Source organism: Pinus tabuliformis, chromosome 5_1, assembly GCF_031772625.1.
Source record: "Pinus tabuliformis cultivar Carrire ecotype Pingquan chromosome 5_1, CPIR1, whole genome shotgun sequence".
Taxonomy (NCBI): Eukaryota; Viridiplantae; Streptophyta; class Pinopsida; order Pinales; family Pinaceae; genus Pinus; species Pinus tabuliformis.
Genome location: NC_142305.1, coordinates 216,639,368 through 216,652,424, shown reverse-complemented (window position 1 = coordinate 216,652,424; position 13,057 = coordinate 216,639,368). Strand labels below are relative to the sequence as shown.

General features: G+C 39.8%; 1 pseudogene; it reads right to left on the bottom strand.

The window, feature by feature from the left end:
* Positions 1-7,577: 7,577 nt before the first annotated feature.
* On the bottom strand, positions 7,578-8,277 carry LOC149164173 (uncharacterized; annotated as a pseudogene).
* Between the last annotated feature and the right edge of the window lie 4,780 nt (positions 8,278-13,057).

Below are 13,057 nucleotides of genomic sequence, written 5' to 3'. Positions count from 1 at the left end.
CCTAGCACATCACCATGTGGATCTCCAATCGTTTTGGTGAGAAAGAAAGATGGCTCATGGATAATGTGCATTGATTACCAAGAACTAAATAAGATAACAATCAAAAATCATTATCCCCTTCCTCACATAGATGATCTATTGGATCAATTGAAAGAGGCTGTTTATTTTTCCAAGTTAGACTTGCATAGTGGATACCATCAGGTCAGAGTTGCAGAACAAGATGCATGGAAGACTACATTCAAAACAAAGCAGGGATTGTATGAGTGGCTGGTTATGCCTTTTGGCTTAACTAATGCTCCTGCTACTTTCATGAGATTAATGAATGATGTACTCAGACCTTTTCTTGATGATTTTGTTATTGTGTATCTGGATGACATTCTAATATTTAGAAAAACATGGGAAGAACACTTAAATCATGTTAAGAAGACACTAAATGTTTTGAAAAGAGAAAAACTTTATGTTAAACTCTCAAAATGTAAATTTGGCAAAACATCTCTAAATTATTTGGGTCATATAGTAGGGGGTGGTGAATTGAAGATAGATCCCTCTAAGGTGGCAGTCATTCTGAACTGGCCTAAACCCAAATCTTCTATAGAAGTTAGAAGCTTCTTAGGAGCAGCACAATATTGGAGGAAATTCATTTCTAATTTTTCCTTAATTGCAGCTTCCTTACATGCTTTGACAGGATTGAACAAGGTGTTTTAGTGGGGAGGCAAACAGCAAAAAGCCTTCGACACCTTCAAAGAAAATATTAGTACAACACCTGTACTAGCACTGCCTGATCTTAAAAGACCGTTTGAAATCCAAACAGATGCTAATGACTATGCCATGGGAGCAGTGTTGACACAGCACAGTAAACCCATATGTTATCATTCTGAGACATTTAATTCTGCAGTAGTTAACTATCCTACATATGATAAAGAATTGTATGCATTAGTACAGAGTGTGAAAAAGTGGAAACATTACTTAATGGGCAAAGAAACAGTAATACATACTGATCATCAACCAATTCAATATCTACACTCCCAAACTAAGTTGTAGCAATCAAGGCACTATAGATGGATGGGTTTTCTACAACAGTTTCATTTAGTCATCAGATATAAAAAGGTCATACATAATAAAGTTGCAGATATGTTATCTAGACCTATTATAAATGCATCTACTATACTTAAGCATAATTCTGTGTTACATGAGAGCTACATTGAACAATATGCTCAAGATATAGACTTTAAAGATGTATATGCAACTTTGAGTCAAGGCAAACGAGTAGAAGAATTGGATTATCATGTAAAGGACCGACTCTTATACCATTGTGGGAAGTTATGCATTCCACAAACTGAGAGAGTAAAGATAATTCGAGAAGCACACACTTCTCTAATATCAGGTCACTTTGGGGTAAGTAAAACAGTTGCATAGCTGCAAAGATTTTGTTATTGACCAAAAATGAATGAGACAGTTTCTAGATATGTAAGAGAGTGTACTATGTGTGCTAAAAGCAAGCCCAGCAATAGAAAATTAGGCTTGTACACTCCATTACCAGTTCCTTCTCACCCTTGGGAAAGTGTTTCCATGGATTTTGTTGGAGGATTGCCTAAATCTAGGAAAGGTCATGACTATCTATATGTTTTTGTGGATAGGTTTAGCAAAATGTGTATTTTGATACCTTGTAATAAACAGATTACAGCTGAACAAATTGTAAAACTGTTCTTTGAACATGTATGGGTTCATTTTGGAGTACCCACTTCCATTGTATCTTATCAAGACACCTGATTTGTGGGGAAGTTTTGGTCAAGTTTGTGGGAACTGATGGACACCAAACTGGAGAAAAGCACAGCTTTTCATCCACAAACTAATGGCCAGACAGAAGGAGTTAACAAGACAGTGATCTAATTACTCAGAGGATATTGCAGAAAGCATCCTAAGCTTTGGGATGAACATTTGTGTTATGTGCAGCATGCTTACAATAGAGAAAAACATTCTTATACACAAAGATCTCGTTTTGAGACCCGTTTTAGATTCACACCAAGGTCTCCTTTGGATTTTGTCTTTGGTAAAGACACCACAGTTGAGGGACACAGTGATGTGGAGAGGGAAACTAGGTTCATTGAAAAAATCCAAGAGATCCACCAGGCAGTACAGGAACAACTGGAAAAGAGACAAGTCAAATACAAGCAAGGCATGACAAGCATCAGATGGAGCATAGTTTCCAAGTTGGTGACCAAGTCTGGCTATATATCATCAAGGACAGGATGTAAGGTGAAGGTAAGAATCTAAGTCCTATCAGGTATGGACCTTTCAGGATACTTGAGAAGATGGGTGAGAATGTTGTTCACCATGATCTACCAGCTTACATGCACATCTACTCAGTCGTAAATGCAGATTGCTTGAGATTATTTGAACCTTCACTAATTGAGGATCCCGAAGAGCAGAGTCAATTGCCTTCTATTGATGACCTGCTACCTGAATATCTTAATTAATTGCAGGAAGGCACAGTTCTGGATGGGAAGGTGAGGATGATGTGTAGAGGAGATGTTGAGTACCTCAGAGTTGGGCTCAAGGGTTCAAAGCTGAGCAGTGCAAAGTGGATAGAGATTGGACAAGTGAGACAATTGTAACCTCACTTAGTTGATGCTTGAAAACCAAATTTTGGTGGTCCAAAAGCTTTTTCAGTGGGAAGGCCATGATCCGAATTGGATCCATGAAAATTATCCAAGTTCTATGACTATATCAAATCAGGACAGACTTCAAAAATTTATGAACAAAGAGCGATCAGGAAGACCTCTAGACAGTGGCAGTTTGCAGCTAGCAAGAAACAACGAGGACCTCCATCAAAGCGCACTGACTGAGGCCCATGGAGACTGCGCAGGAGGCAAAACTAGCAGTTAGGAAGCTTGGATTGGGAAACGGAGGCCATTTCTGCATCGCTAGGAAAAACCCCTCGAGAAGGAAAATCCTCGAAGTGCTCAGTCGCATGGGAAGCCAGGAAACCGTGGGGAAAGTGCTAAGGCGAAAGGCAGGTCCCACGCTCCAAAAACCGGTGGTATATCGGAGGCATCCTTGGGCGGTAAGCGGATTTGGCAGAAAGCGATAAATTCCATTCAGTGCTCGACGCGTGTCCGACATATGAGAGAGAAAACCGCCTCTCATCGTGCGCTAATGATTGAGCAAGTCAATCACTGAAATGAGTGAATACTGTAGGATCTGGGGGCTCCAGATCTAACAACAGAGATGGCGCCTGATGGGAAACTGCATTTGACGGGGGAATTAAGTTGTGGCACATAAAAGTCTCAAGTCCGATTTGACCGCTGAGTTGGCGGATGAGTCATTCCACAGTGTAATTGATATACCAAACCGTTGAGTATGAGCTGGCGCAATTCGTGAGAGGACAAGTGGCTACTCCCTGTGAGATGTTGGCGATGATGCAGAGGCAGGGAATTCCAAGCGAACAGCAGCAGGCGATCTGAAGGGGCGGAAGAGGAAGCGAACAGTCAAGGATAGATTGGCTTTAAGCCATGAACAGATAGAGAACAGAACAAGAGAAGAGAAGGAAGAACCAGAGAAGAAGAACAGTGAAGAAAAGGCAAAAGAGACAGTGAAGCAAGAAGTAGAAAACAGAGAGCTGAGCTGACCTAAGGCAGCATCGAGCAGACAGAGGGCTTGAGAGTTTCAAGCAATCCCTATGAGGATCTGCCAGGAATTGAGCACCACATTGGGCTCCTCCCATTAAAATACCAGAGAGGTCAAGACTTGGAAAGGAAAAGAGTCTGTGCACTCTAGTGGCTTGGGGAATCCAAGAACCACCCTGCCAAGCATTATCTGTTTTAGGAGACTCAAATTGAGCTCCTCATTGTAAATCTCTGCTTTAAAGACACAATAAAATAAGTCCACCACTGAAAAGCTGGACCAGAGACGTAGCCCTGGAGAATAGGGTGAGCTCCTTATTAATTTGTTGTGTTCTTGTATTTGCTTACTGTGCTTCCCTTGCTGTTTTCCATTTTCCAGTGTCTGTGTATTTTGCAATCTGTTCGATCCGTTGCCTAAAATAACATAGACACACATCAGCACATGAGTCTGTAATACCTTCATTCATTAATTATTTAACTGAGGTCATTCACGAGTGATTTTCAGATCACTTCAGCTTGTTCAATGGGAAGTCCCTGTATAGGTGCCCGTGTTCATGGCACTTATGGCACCTAAATGGGACGTGTTCATAGTCCACCGCCTACACCCATTCCTCATCATACACTTCTAAAATTATTGCATCCGGAAGTGCCCCAGATAAGTCCATTTCCACACATATCCGGGCGAAGGAAGTGTATTTTCCTCTTAGAGTAGCATCTGAGATCTTTATAAAATGCCCTAGCTTGTTGCCGATAGCCTTTAGAGACTCTAACAGCCAATAATCTAAAGGAAGGGAGTAGAGTCTTATCCATACCGGTACTGATGTGAAAGTTTCTTGTTTTGGGACAAAGTTCATCACCCATGGTCGCATGTAAAGGCCTGCAGAAGCGTAAAAATAGGGTCCTCCCTCAAACACTTTGTCTTTATCCTCTAAGCTTGTGAACACCACCGTGAAGAAGCCCTTGGACCCAAGGTGAAGGTTTATTTCCCCCTTTGTTTTCCAGTGGTTCCTTACCCATGCTTGCAAAGCATTCTCCGTCGGCCATATCCCCATAAATTTACAGATAACCACATATTCTGCCATGTGATCTCTGTGCACATGTAGTGCTAGGTCACTTAAAATTACTCGAGGAATAGTGGTCGACTTGGGTTTACAAACCCCTGTTGTACTTATAGGGGAAACTTTCTAACTACTAACCTCTGTCTTCTTCTCCTTACTAGCTTCCTCATGATTCTCTTTTGTCCATGAGGTCTGATATTTTCTTATTTTTCTGTATTCATAGCCTTTGTTGCCACCTATGTTGGTTTCTTGAAGCGATGTGATCCAGCTCCCTTGTTTATGTCTACAACCACTTGACTGTAGGAGGGAGTTTAACTCCCTCCTCTGCGCCCCACCATGGTGACCAGCGACAAAACCCTAATGCAAAACCCTAGTTCAGATTCGAGAGTCCACTTCTTGCAACAGTTACTAAAGGAATCTCATTCTAATTAATTAATTATTATTATTATATAAATTAAAATTATTTTTATAAAATATTAATCTAATTAATTTTGTAACACAAATTATATATATATATATATAGATATAGATATATATATATATATATATATATATATATATATATATATATATATATATATATATATATATATAGATATATATATATATATATATATATATATATATATATATATATATATATATATATATATATATTATCAGAGTATTTATTTAATAACTAAAACATTAATTATATATAAAATATTAAGGGTCGTTGCGCATAAATGATGGTTTCTCATGATGAGTGAGTTAATGGTAATGAAAATTTGGAAAAACAATAATATATTGATTTGATGAAAAATTATAGGTACTTATACAATGAATTTGAATATGGTGTAAAAAATAAAATGTAAAGAAATGGATTAGTTTTCCAATATATAATTTTTATTTGTAGAAATTGTGTCTAGCTATGTGAATTTTGAGCTTTACTAGAATTAATATGTTATTTTTTATGCAAAATATAATGCACACATTTCCAATAGTGCAACATTTGGTTACCTAAATGATGAAATCTTGCTACAAAATTTATAGAGTTTTAGAGAATATAGTGTTCTTGTATACAACTATTTTTTCAAAATCTATGATCTTGAATTTATATCTTCATTAAATCATGAAAGTCATTATTACTTCTTCCATTAATGAAACCTAAAAGAGTTTTAACATTATCAAAAATCCTTTTTTTCTATATTGTTAGTCTTAATGTCCTCTAGTACACCATATATATATATATATATATCCAATGGTTAAGGCCCCAAAAAGTAATAGTTGAAATAGGAAGGGATGTATTTTAAGATTTTGAAATATGTAAAGAGAAAAATGTATTAAAAATAGTAAACATTATTGATTTTTAAAAGAAATTATATATTTAGAATCTACACATTGAACTCTACATTTGTATTTAGTTTCATGGACAACAAATTTGTTTAGCTTATAAAAAAAATAATGTTAAAGATAGAGATATATATACATTCTCTCGAAAAACAATGTTTTCTTATATTTGCAATGCAAACCACCACAATCATGATATCTAAATCTAAATCAACCAAGTTGTCATGTACATAACATTCCAACCAATAAATAATTAAATTCAAAAAAATATATGTGCATTTCTAGCACTAAAACATGTGTGTGTTTCTAGCACAAAAATTTCTACGCATTCTTAACACTGAAAATGTGTGCATTCTTAGCCCTAAAAATGCTCATAGTGCTAGGAATGTGTGTGTGCTCCTAGAACTAAAATTGTATGTTCCTAGTGTTAAAAATGTGTGTGCATTCCTACAGCTAGTGACTTTAACACATGAGAAATGGTTGAGGTGGAGTTAGTGGGGTGGGGAGGGAGAGGAAAATAGAGGGAGTGATAGAGGGGACAAAGGAGAGGGGGGGGGGGGGGGTGCGGGGGGGTAAGAATGAGTCGGTGAGTGAGGGGAGAGAGTGAATAAAATTCGAAAAGTGAGAGTTAAGGAAAGAGGGGGGAGGGAGAGAAAGGAAGATAGTTGTGGTTGACATAGGGAAGAAGAGAGAGACGGAGTTGGAGTGGGGTTGTTGTGAAGAAATGACTAAGAGAGAGAGAGAGAGGGAGATAGTTGTGGTTGACATGGGGAAGAAGAGAGAGACGGAGTTGGAGTGGGGTTGTTGTGAAGAAATGACTACGAGAGTGATAGAGAGGGAGATAGTTGTGGTTGACATAGGGAAGAAGAGAGAGACGAAGTTGGAGTGGGGTTGTTGTGAAGAAATGACTACAAGAGAGAGAGAGAGAGAGAGAGAGAGTCTCAGAGTGGGGGGGATGGAACGATAAAGTGAGGGAGAGAGTGGAGGGGGAAGAGAGAGGAATATTGAAAGATGGAGAGATGTTCATGTGGGGGCATGAGAATGAGAAATGGGATATAGAGAGAGAGAGAGAGAGAGAGAGAGAGAAAGTGGGGAGAAGAGAGAGACATATAGAGAAGGGGGAAGAGGGGGAGGGCGAATAGAGATGTATAGAGAAAGAGAGAGGGAGAGAGACAAGAAAAACTACATAAACTAAGGTGACATGAAAAAGTAGCATGCATTAATCAAAATGTGATTAGTGAAGAAGAAAAGTATGATTATAAGGGTAAATATGGCAGAAAAGAAGGGAAAATGAGGGTGAAAATTATACAAATTCCATGTCCCAACACATCCTAATTATCTCATTATGCATCTACTTACGGTCATCGGCAATGGTGACTTGGTTGACTTCAATTCCAATCATCTACATTTGGTGAAACATATCCTTTATATTGTTCACAGCAAATATTAGAACATTATAACTAAGATAGAGATCCAAGCCATCAACAATCCAAACAAATATCATTGTTGAACTTGTTTGTTGATTTTTCCTTCTCAACAACCTTTTCCAGTTTTTTTAATAGAATAATCAAGCGCCAACAATGTTATTTAATTCTCCATCATTGTCAACTTCTTCTTGCTTATATTTAAATTGATATCTTGAATTAATTTTTGGTGAATATAGAGGTATCACAAGTAAAGGATCTAAAAGATCTCCACAAGGGCTTCAAGTGGCAGCATTCGCTTTAGATTTGAAGCCCATAACAATTATGGTGGATCATTTCTTCTTAAAATCCTTTCGACGAATAATGAAATCTTCCATCGTGTCAAACCGCTCAAATATTTCCCTAACTCTCTCAGCATTATAATCACCATATCCAACCAATGAATTCCTCATAGCTTTCACCATCTTTTCCTTGTCCATGTCTTGCTCATAATTAGCTTGCATCCCCTTCTTCGTCGAAGGCCTTTTCTTGCTCATTAATCTCATTCATCCTTTTCTTATGCTTCAAAGCTATATTGAAGGCCCTATGGTGTTCCCTATTGAGCCTTTCATCCCTCAGGTGCATGAATTCATGAAAGAAATTCTAGGCAAATCTGTTAGTGAGAAGCTCGTAGACAGTCTGGATCTTGTAGAAGAGGGTGGCAGCGTTGGCGTTGTGGAGCCTTTTATTGGGATGACATGCAAGGGCTTGGGATCTATAGGCCTTGCATATATTTGCCACCAAAATTTTTGAACCCTCTTGGCCTAAATGTAACCCTAACACCTGGTAGTGATCCTCCTCCATAACTTCAAAGAGCTTCAAACCCATGAATCTCTTAGATAAATGAAGAAAATTATGAAGGGAGCAGTATTATTCGTGAAAAGTTCAGCCTAGGGCTTATATTTTCCCCTATGTTGAATCGTCGTGTTGCATAAACAAAATAAAATAAACGATAGGGCCAGAATTGGAGAAGTATAGGATCGAAGCTCCTAGGGCCATGGAGCTAGTTGAATTTTTTGTCAAGGATGGACTATAGGGTGATGAGAGATTGATGTATCTTTCACAAGCTCACATACTCCCTGGTTGTTGTGCCCCCATGCATGCGGTATAGTATGTGGTCTCATCATTATTATTGTGGCTATCCTAATCATTAAGTGGGATCGATTAGGGATCTGAATTTCATCCTACCAGATGGTAGCTTCATTGAACAAATATTCTTTGATATTTTGAAATGTACAAGAGGTGAGCAAGCTATTAGAACTCGCTCTCATACCATTAATCTAGAATTTGGGGTTAAAATTTGGGAGGCTTGAAGAGAAAACACAAAATATTCCCTAAAATTATTCTGAAAAATATTGATGAAAAAATGCACGCACAAATACATCACAACATATGAAAAGAAAGCCCTGGATGTGGGTGGCAGATAGCAATTTAATGCACATGAGCAGCAGGATAAGCAGGTGGCTTATCTGTATGGCCACCTGCACTTTCACTTGTGTGATCTCACAGCAAGTTCTGGCTCTCAGGACAATGCCATTAACTAGCTAGGGAATTCGAGACATTCCCAACATTTACAGAGAAATGGATCAGAGTCCCCCTCATTCCCCCATTCAGCCTCTCAATTGCTCCTGCCATCCCGCCATTACAGAGCCGAATCTCTGCACAGCCACCGGAAGGTGTTGCAGGCTCTTCTGCTGTGTCGACCTGGGCAATGGTAACCATTTCTCCCAGTCCTCATTCTGCCACCTGTGCTTTGAGGTCTCAGCTCCTTCTGTTAGCTCGACTGTGAATTCCCCGGACCTCTCCCTCTTTCCTTCTGCAGCTCTTGGATTGACCCCGGACCCTGTTTTCAACAACTCTCAACAGTCTCCCAATCTCATAATCATGCATCAACGTCATAGAATGAGGAGCAGACACAGTGGCAGTCGGGGAGGCGCCACTCGTTCTGCGTCTCAGCCCCCTTCTATCTCTACCTCCCCTTCCGTTTCCCCTTCCCCAAGCCTCTCCAATTCCCGCTCCTTTGATAGATATCTGGACACTCGAAGCGGCCGTGGCAGATTAAGCACCAAAGAGGCTCATCACTCCGGAGAAATCCCTCAGCACGCAGTGACTACTGCTCCCTCTCAGCAAGTGCACTTCAATTTTCAAAGTGCATTGAACAAACCGCTCATAATAGCCACCATCTCGGTGAATTTCAAGGAAGTCCCTGCTTCCTTTCCCGAACCTTCACTCAGCCGGGAAATCAGCCAAGTCCCTCCTTCCAGCTCCGATCTAGGGGAGCCGAGCTCCTACCACCCACCGAAAGATAAGAGCAACCCATCCAGTAGCAAACAGCAAATGTTGGGAAGCGAGGCCACCCGTAAGGATAAGGGCATTCAAACTGAGGACAGTGGAGGTGGTGGACATGCAGCAAATGCCAGCTTTGAGGAATATGGATGGTGTCCGGTCATGGAGGAAGAGCCTACAAAAGACACCTTGCAGCTGCTGGCCAGGTTACATGGCGAGCCTTGATTCCATTACTGATTAGTTCTGATACTTGTCACTTTATACCTTGTTTCCTGTCGGGTCTTTTTCTGGTGTTGTCCCCAACTCGGGTGAAGAAAATGTTGCATTTTTGTTCCCATTTGTCTATTCACAGGGAATTTTTGAGTTAAGTACTGGATTTCACATTTTTTTGGCTAGAACTTTTGAATTTTGGAACTACAACCCATGCGAGGGTAAACTGAACTGTACTAATTTTGTTCTCAGACTGGTTTCCCCATCTGGGGCAGTCACGATTTCAAGGTTTTATGCACAGAATGGTCATACAATTGACCGAGTGTCGCTGAGGCCAGAGCCTCTCTGTATATTATGTTTTCATAAATAGATCAGTTTTACATAGAAAAAAAAACATATGAAAAGGAAGATAATTTTTTACTAAATGAGGAAAAAAATTTACAACTACATTGTGATGGGAAATTTTGTCCTTTGCAAAGGTGAGGCCCCCTTTTTATAGGGCTTTTTGGTTCCCATTTGAGTTGCATCCTTTATTATTAAATAACATGGGTGGATATCATGGGTGGATATCATGGGTAAATACCATGGGTGGATACCTCTTTCCACTTGGATCTAAGAGTCTATGTAAAAGCTACTGTGAGCATTCTTATCAATAGCCTAGATCCATCTTAACTCTGGATCTACCAAGCGCCGAGAGGGATAAAATCTCTTGAGATGCAAACCTCTTTTAGAGTGAAAAGATATATTATACCTCTTAGTGCTTGGTAGATCTGGAGTGAAGATGGATCTAGGTTGGTTTAATTTCCCCCTTTAAATAGACAATATTCTACATGAATACCATAGACCAATACCATGAGCTCTCAATACCATGGACATTTTTATTTTATTTTTATAGGGATATTTTTACGCCGTAAGGCATTTCCCTCTGAAATCAACTCCCCTCTCTGCCTACATGTCATCTTGTAAGCCACACGATTATATGTTAGAAGATTGCAAAAATTTCAGTCGTTGATCATTAATTCAAAGGGGTTGCCCAAACGGTTTGGGTGTTTCATTTGGCATCGGGTCAAATAGTTTCATCATTTCATTTGGCATCAGGTCGAATAGTTTCATCGTTTCATTTGGCATCGGGTCGAATAGTTTCATCCGCGCAGCTGAACGGGATTTTCTAGTAGTCTAATGGCTGGACAATTTCTTTCTCACCGCAAAGAATTTTCAAAGACTCTGGCAAACCTTCAGAATTTTCCATATCGACGAGAACGCAACCTACGCGCTTATCTACAGCTAGTAAAGAAGCCTCTTCCAGGTAGACAAAGTTTCCCAAGGACTTGGCCACTCCGATGAGAATTTCTTTAGACCATTACTCAAGAGAGAAGCCTGGCAGCATTACCCATAAATGTTTTTGTGGCTGGAGTTCAGTTAGTTGGCAGAAGGCCGTGTGCCATCGTTGTAGCCAGAGCGGGCCCCATCCGATGACCTAGGTTTCAGCCAGAATCTGTTCCAGATAGCTCTTAGACACAAAATAAAAATGCAGCCATTTGTTGATCAAAAATGTTTACTATAGGGGTATATCCTACGAGCGGCTTCCAAGTCTTTCTTACCCAGTCTAGGAGTTGGTCATGGGTTATTGAGATATAGTTGAGCCTACCCACTAATGCTCTCTTAGATAGGGATTCTACCCGATTCTACCCTGTCCAAATTGACATCCTGACCTAGTGTTAGTTCCTTCATTGTTGTCAAAGCCTTTATGTGCTTTTGAGCACGCTTATTTTTGGCTCGCTCTACTTTAAATCTTGGAATAACCCCATCTCCTCCTGCTCCGGCAAACTGTAGCAAAAATTGGGTGGGCTGATCAGAAGAACCCTGCATATCTGCTGAAAAATGATGTGCCTTGTACCAGTCTTATCTTGCCGGATGTAGAGGTTCACTGATATTGTAGCTGTAAAAGAACTTGCTGGGCCATTCATGTGTTCTAAGAGAGAAATGGCCCTTTGACCAGAGCAAGGATTGAGAATATCCCTTCCCTTCAAACAACTCGCTCGAAAAGAATTGAAAAAAAAGACGTGTATAACCCTCCTGAAAACCTGCTCGAAAACCGGCAAAAGACCAAGAATTCGAAGACGCAACTTACAGAGGTGAAGGGAATGCAGGGTAAAGGACAAATCAGTGTGATTATTTCAAGAGGGATGCGCTAGTATCCAAAAGACCAGATATCAATATAGAAAGATCACCCCAAAGCAAACCCGGCACTAAAAGGAGCCAAAATAAATATCACCCAATTAATCGTTGCAAAACCAGAAAATGGTTGCATTCCCTGCAAATTGATTAAATTTATGCTACCATACTAGAAAGAGAAAATTTCTGATATAGTAAATCATCATCTATATGGACCACAATACCACCACTGAACCGGAAACTCAATGGGAAGTCCAGGCAATCTGCCACTCAGGCCAACCAGCCAGAATCTCTGTTGATGTATGCCATCCGGAAATCGGAACAGCGAGAGGATCCAATATTATCAGATACCAGATCCCCCCAGCATCCCCCAAAATCCCCAGAGATCGGAAGAAGAGATCAGAAAACGAAAAACGAACGCCCTATAGATAAAGCGTTCTTTAATAGAACATCCTCCCGATCTAATATCCGTATCAATTCCACAACGACATCCCAGCATCTAAAAACACCACAGAAAGACTCGATGCCAAGTCGCCATAAAGTACCTCCATCCGCATACCTCATTACGATCTCATCTGTGAGTCCTTCTCAGAGAGCAGAATGAATTTTTCTTTATTTCTCTCATCATAACATGACTGTGTGCCGAAGGATAGAAGAATATCATTTTGGTGTCTTTCTGTTCTTCTGCCTCTTCGTTGTGAAGGTTTTCTGAAGTCTGTGACCTCATTTAGGAGCTACATCACCGCATTGCCTTCTGAGGTATTGAAGTCACACTAAATTCCAATTTCCCTCCTATTTCTGTCGAGGGTTTATTTGTAGGAGATGAAAACATTGACATTTTCATATTTTTATAGCTGGATTTAAATTTGTACTCTGTAATTTTTGTGAGTCTTTTGTTTCTCTGATACGAAGA